The sequence below is a fragment of the Lepisosteus oculatus genome, chromosome 6 (assembly GCF_040954835.1).
Source record: "Lepisosteus oculatus isolate fLepOcu1 chromosome 6, fLepOcu1.hap2, whole genome shotgun sequence".
NCBI classification, from domain to species: Eukaryota; Metazoa; Chordata; class Actinopteri; order Semionotiformes; family Lepisosteidae; genus Lepisosteus; species Lepisosteus oculatus.
In genome coordinates this window covers 23,960,564-23,967,500 of record NC_090701.1, presented here as the reverse complement: position 1 = coordinate 23,967,500, position 6,937 = coordinate 23,960,564, and the positions used below count along the sequence as shown (strand labels likewise).

The 6,937-nt window shown below is 35.9% G+C and overlaps 1 protein-coding gene across 4 annotated transcripts in view; it reads right to left on the bottom strand.

Annotated features, from left to right (window-relative positions):
- Positions 1–5,758, bottom strand: part of LOC102689406 (E3 ubiquitin-protein ligase HECW1) — a 123,152-nt gene extending 117,394 nt beyond the window's left edge. For all 4 annotated transcript variants that reach the window (XM_015354536.2, XM_006634299.3, XM_015354540.2 and 1 more), the window contains exon 1: positions 5,582–5,758. The gene's annotated coding sequence lies outside the window, so the exon portion shown is untranslated. The remainder of the gene's footprint in view (positions 1–5,581) is intronic.
- Positions 5,759–6,937: the final 1,179 nt, after the last annotated feature.

Sequence of the window (6,937 nt, the reverse complement as noted above, 5' to 3'; positions counted from 1 at the left end):
TTACAGTATGGGAATAGTCTCCCAAATAAAATTTAAAAATGAGGCAGCTAACAAAAGGAACGTCTTTAATTTTGCACTTTTTACAAAGTTTGTGGAGGTGAAATAAATCACAGAAGAGAGTATGGTCAAACCTACATCAGCATAAAGGCAACAGGGTTACTACCAGGTAATAAAAAAATGGAGCTCAAGATACAAGACACCAGGCACAGAGCAGTTGAGTGATTTACTTCAGTTAATAAGCTATCATATCACTAAAAATAAAATTTATGACATATTGTGAAATGTGCTTCAGGTAAGTAATTTTTGTAGTCACTAAATTTGGGTTCACTAATAAAAAAACGGGGGTCATATAGCTCATTAATAAGACATGGTGTGAGGGTCCTTTGTGTCTGTTAGAGCTGACTAATCCCAACCCTACCCCCAGGGGTGCTATACATATTGTTCAATGCAGTTTGGAGAATTCCAGTCACAGTCACAGTCAACTAGTGACATGACCTATGATCAATGACTTAGGCTTGAACATCTGGATCCTAGAGATAACCCTTACCTCTGAGAAAGCACCATTATTGTTTTTACATGCTTAGAAAGATCAACAATAATCTTTTAAATAATACATGTACTGTATTCTTTGGGAATATCCCTGTGTCACTTCCTTTAAGACAGCACAAAAAAGAAAACAGCTTAGGAAAAAATAATGTCTTAAAATATTATTTTAATAAGTTGAAAGAGGTGAAGGACTGACAAACCCGTGGGGTTTTTAGCTAAGTCCTAGCTCCCAGCTCACTTCATCATTCATCCTCAGAGCCATGGTGTAATAGTGATCATTGTCCATATTAGCCAACTACTGCAGAGTATTATTACTGTAAAAAGCAGGCCCTCCTGCAGCAGGCCATGGGACTACAGCCTGGACTCCTATGGACCCGATTACTACAGGGGCATGATGATCACATTCTTCTTTAAGCCCTGTTCCATCTAATCCTTAATTAATGAAATGATAAGGTCAATTAAAGGAATAAAGTCTTGCCAAATTGAACTCCTGCGACGGAATAAAATTAAAAGGAACAGCAGGGCCAAGGGTGCCCACCCAGGCTGAAGAACAGATTTATCTCCCGATCTTCTAGTTTTCAAGTAATTCTGTCTCGACAGGTGGTTTAACACTGTATTCTAAGAAGTAAAGCAACACACTGAACCTCAACCAGTCTGGCAAAAAGTGAGTTTGCCATTATTGTTGATTGATTCTGTACAAGAAAGATTTTGCAAGTAAAGTTTGTAAAAATGTTGAGCGCATGTAAGTGCCTCAGAAAATTACCATAAAAGATGTACATAACAGTATTATGTTATATATTTTATATAACAGACCTCCAGGTTTGATTCAAATACAGAAACTAACTTGAGAATAGACATTGGCAAGTTAGAAATAACAAACTTAATTCAAAAGTTATTAGATAAAAGCTTACCTTTTGATTGCTTAATTCATTTTTGAAGTACAGTAAGGAGGTTTGACCAACAAACCATCTTATTCTCTCTCTGCTCGGAGGTATGTGGTACAGTAATTATGATACAGTGGGAAGTTACAAATTAACATGCCTATACATCTTTTTGAACTGATCGATTGAAAAGGTATATATGGAAGATATATTTTGAATATATCAATAATATAGTAATGGGAAAAATAGGTCTTTAAAAACATTATTGACCATAATAAGTTTAGCATTTTATCAATAAATCACCTGAACACAAAATGTGACAAAGTTCACCATTACTAGCAAGACAAAGGATGATTTCAATTCTATTCCCCTTTTTAACGGAAATAGGCAATAATGCTGTTTAGTAATTCCTAAAAAAAGTGGAATATGTTTAAGAAACATCTGGTTGTCAGCTGAATCAGAGCAATACAAAATTTTTTGCTTGAATATGGTGCTTGACTGCTTCAAGCACATGTCTTGTGAGATTTGTTGCCACTACTTTTCTTTAAAAAAAAGAAAAGACACTTTTTGACCAGTGTCTTGGTAAAATTCCACACTGTGCTACAACAAAGATTACCTAAAAAGTTCAGTCTTGATTCCATTCTTGAAGTGATTTCACAATTCTCCCCTCTGATCTGCTGTGTAGTGAGGCTTCTGACTAGTGTTGCAGTTAAGTGAAGCACTTCAGTGGTAAAACAAAGTGTGTCCCTCTCATATTCAAATCTCTTGGAGGTCCTTTAGGATTAAGTGCTAAATAAATGCAATTTTGGGGTGACTTTAGACTTACAGTACTTTTTCTGTACTTTTAAATAACTTACTTTCCTTTGCTTAGCTCCAAGGGCTACATATTGAAAAGCAACATACTGTATACCTCTTCTTCAAAGAGAAACCTTATTCAGTCACAATCTTTCTTCAGAAATGCAGAGCTGAAATATGCTTTCATTCATTTTACTACTTATTTGTCTTTGCCACCTGGCCTTTGCCATGTTTTCCAACCAGTAGAAAACATCACATACAGTATGACTGACCTTAAACCTCTACATGTTTACAAATAATCCAGAAACCAAAGTTTTGGATCTGGAAAACAGCACAAATATTGTATGTAGAATATTAAATGGAGTGATACAGCTGATGCTCCAGAAATTGCTCCAGTAAAAGAGTGTCTTGTAAAAATGATTCACAATTGAAATATTCACAATTTATCTTTTTAAACTCATTAAAGTGACCCTTGCACCAGTACGAGAGAAACATGGCAAGTTCACACTTCTGTCTGAAATGTGCACATGTCAAAGACATTTTACCATTAACCATATGCCATCCCACAAAGCCAACATCTGAGTTAGCACGTAATGAAGGAGTGATTTACATGTGACTGACAACACAACTCACAGGGACATTGTAAGTCACAGGCAGGCATGACTGCATAGTAAATTGAGGATGTTCTCACTGACTTATGCCCATTCAGCCCTGGTGATACTTAGACAACTGTACATTGCCATCTGGAAATCTTATACATAATCACTTAAAGGCACAGACCTGGATTAAAACACTAATCGAAACTAATGTTTATCCATAAGCAATGTATTTGTATGATTGTGTATCAACTTCCTAGGTGATAAAGTACACACGCAATTTCAATTTTAAAAATTTATTTTTTACCAAGAAAACAGGTCCCTGAGCAAAGTGGCTGTTATGTGGAGAATTTGTTGAAAAATGATGCTACCATAAAATGCAAAAGATTATTAAAGTGATCGGCACATACCTGTATATGGCCATCATTTCACATATATGTCTTTTAATATTGTTCTCAGTTTAATGATATGGTTGCATTAAAATGGATTTAGATGGTTGAACATGCCACAGTCCAAACTCCACAGCATAAACACACAACTCACTAATTAATGCAGTATTCAAAGATCTGTACAACCTCTATCTAATTGCAATTGCACTTATGCTTTGGTGCCCGGTATACTGTATGCAGCAAATAGACAATAAATAAAACAAACTCTACAAATTATGAGAAATTATATTTAATATTTTTGTGGATATTTCCGAATTACACATTAGTATTTTTCCCCCAAAATTTAACATCACCATCATTAATGGTGTATGGGATATTGTTATCACTGGATTATTAGAGTAAACTGTAAATACGCAAGTGGATGTTGTAATCACCCCCTTAAAAGTAATAATGCTGTAGTACAGTACTTCAAAGTGAGTTGATAAATCAAACAATAGTCCATAATGTATCCTTATGAGAGAATTTTCAGGAAAGTTTATCTGAAGAAACTAGTGGTGTGTCAAATTTCAAATGCTCAGGTGTCCAAGCTGAGCCGTTGTAATTTGGTGAAAAGTAAATATAGTCATTTGTACATAAAGCATAACTGCAGTACATTACTTTGTACTTGGAATTACAGTAACTGTCTCATTAGGACCTGTGATTCCCACTGGTGGAAAAATACATTCCATCACCTGCTGTACCACATACTAATAATAAGGAGAAGTTTTTTTCTGTTTTGGATACTACTACCCCAGTTTTTATGTTCCCTGTACCATAGACACACTGAACATGATTTTTTTTTAATTCCCTTTTTGTAAGGAGCATACAAATAACTTCATAGACTCAATTTAAAATAGACTCAATAGACTCAATCTATTCATAGCAAAAAGCAGGTTTTCTACTTTCATATTGGAATAATGTCTGGTGTTTCAGTTTAAATCTCTCTATACTGTATACAACTGTATCTAGAAGCACAGTTACTGTTTGTGACTGAAGTAGAATGAGTACAGTGTATGAACAGAAGCAATAATAAAATGCACCTTTAACATATGATGAATTACACTCAGACACTAAAATGTCTACAGATCCACAGCTTACACCTTTGTTGCTTTATTCCCCAAAATTATTTAATAAAGATATTTTTCTTTCTAATCATTGTCATAATATGTATAAACATGGTTTAAATTCCATACTGCAGTAGCAGAAATACTAACAACCTGCTCAGAACTGTCTGTTAGTGGGGAACACATACAGCAGTCTGCCTATAGATGGGCCATCCACCCATTAGCACTGACTCTAATATCTGCAAACTCATCTCCATCTGAGTGCCTCAACTGGCCACCTGCTCTGCGATATTCAAGAGGCTTTAATCCTGTTTCTAATAATTAATTTCCTATTCAGAAACGATACCCTTCTCTTTGAATTACCAAGGGGCACAGTTAATTAGCAGATAAACCATAAACTTGTCCTTGCAGTGTAAGGTGTTTCAGGATGTGAGGGTTGGGGGTGGGGGTGGGGATTTTCATATTCGTTCTGGGGACAGTCTGTGGACAAATGGTACACTTGCTGAATACAGCAAAATTTGAGAGCTGCATTAAATCTCTATTCAGTGCTGTAATAATGATAATCTTTCATCCGTAGTATGAAGGAGAAGCAGCAAACCTTTTGTTGCTGCAGTGTTACGTTAATGTTACTAGCTTTTACATTAAGTCTTCATTACTGCGTTGTCTGTGAGTGTTTAAGTGTGTACAGTGGGCTCTAAATATTCGTGTACAAAACCTTTTTTTTGCGAACAAACCTATACCCGATACAAACGGTAAGATATAAGAAAAATACTACATCTTTTAACTCTCCCTTAAGAAAAAAAGAGGTTTCATTCAGCTATGCTGGCTAATGCGGAGGCTTAATGTTGGGATTTATTTTTATAGCGTAGGGCACTGCTATCAGCTTGTATGTCTGTCCATTCTTATATTTAGTGTATTTTTTCCATATAGATCGCCTAACATAATATACAGATAGATATTAAATGTTCGAAGACCCTAATAGAAAAAAAAATCTGTGTTTGCTCAAAAGACTAATAATAGGACGCTATTACTAGACTTCGGGCACAATTTATTGTTTGGGAAAAAAAACTATTTTGCTTTGATAAAGCGTTTTAAATACAAGAGCATTCACGCACTTGCCGCAACGGACATGCATTACCTGATGCCATCTCTATACCGCACTGTAATGTCATGGAAGACTATAGACATCGCACGCACATTAGATTCAATATGTTCGTGGTTAACACGCGCAGAAGGACCAGCATCCGAAAACACGAGACAATGCCGCTTACCTGGAATACAATCATCTGTGTGTGAATCATACTCCACTGAGAGAAGCTTAAATTCCAAACGGGTTTCTCATGGCTAGGTATAGCAGGGTTTGCACAAAGCCCATATTCATTGACGCACAGTATCCCAGCACAAACAACAGATCCCTGACACTCAGTAGCGCTAGATAGTACATCCCGGTTTCCATCCTTCTGCCTCTCTCTGGGTACCAAGAGCTATAGCCAATGGAAACAGTGCTCTTTGCATATTTTCCTTCTCGATATCCGCCTCTCTACCGCCCCCAGACACGTCGCTTTTACTATCACGTAGAAATTAAATTGCCAGGCGTGTGATGTAGCTCACAGTATATTTCCTCAGGGAAGTAGTGTTGTTAAAAAATAACAAAAATATTTGTATGTATGTCTTCCAATTAAATGTGTCTGCATTAGACTTTTTGAGTTTCGTGGACAGTCCTTGTACTCCCTTTTGAAAATGATGATGAAAAACAAATCTGTTGATGTGAAAAAGTTTGTTGAAGACAGTATTCAACTACTGTAGCTGACCAAAACATTTAACCATTGAACAAAAAGTCCTAGTTTAAGTGGTTCATGCCTTGCTTCACTTGAATGAGTCTTTTTTCAAGAAGTCGGTAGCACTTAGCTTACTACTGAGTTTGCCAGTATATTCACTAGATATATTCAGGCAAGAGTAAAAATATCGCACCAAGAGGAATTTATTTCAAACTGAAAACAGGGTGTATGGAGCATGTTGCTCAACCATATTGTTGAAGACAATACTCTGGCTTTTTCAAATAATGGCTGGCTTCGACCAATTAGCTACTCACTACAAATAGTAGATGGGCCAAATGACCTCCTTTTGTATGTAGCCATTTGTAAATTCTTATGCCCTGAAAATCCTGCACTAGATAATGAAGAACGGTTAAATTAATTTAATGTGTAGTGCTTTTAAATGAATGCTAGATTTATTCATGTCCACAAAGAACAGAAATCAAAAGTGTCATAAAACAGAATGTTACAGATTTGAAAAGTATTGCTTATGGCAATTCTAAAATTGTCATACTTTAATCATTTAAGAACAGTGCACACAGAAGAGCAACAGTACAGTTGTAACAAATTTATGAGATTATTGATTCAATTAGCTTCTGACTTCCAAACTAGTATCTAGGTGTGTTAGGAAAAATGTTTGTCTCCATGATTTAACACTACTGAACAGAAATTATTGTCTTGTGTTAGATTATCTTATGTTGGACCTGTCTGATACAAAAATTGTCCTATGATTTCTTGTGAATCTGCTCACTATTTGTCCATTAGCAGAACGGTGTTAGGATACTGTAGTTTTAGGACCTCAAGACATGTCTT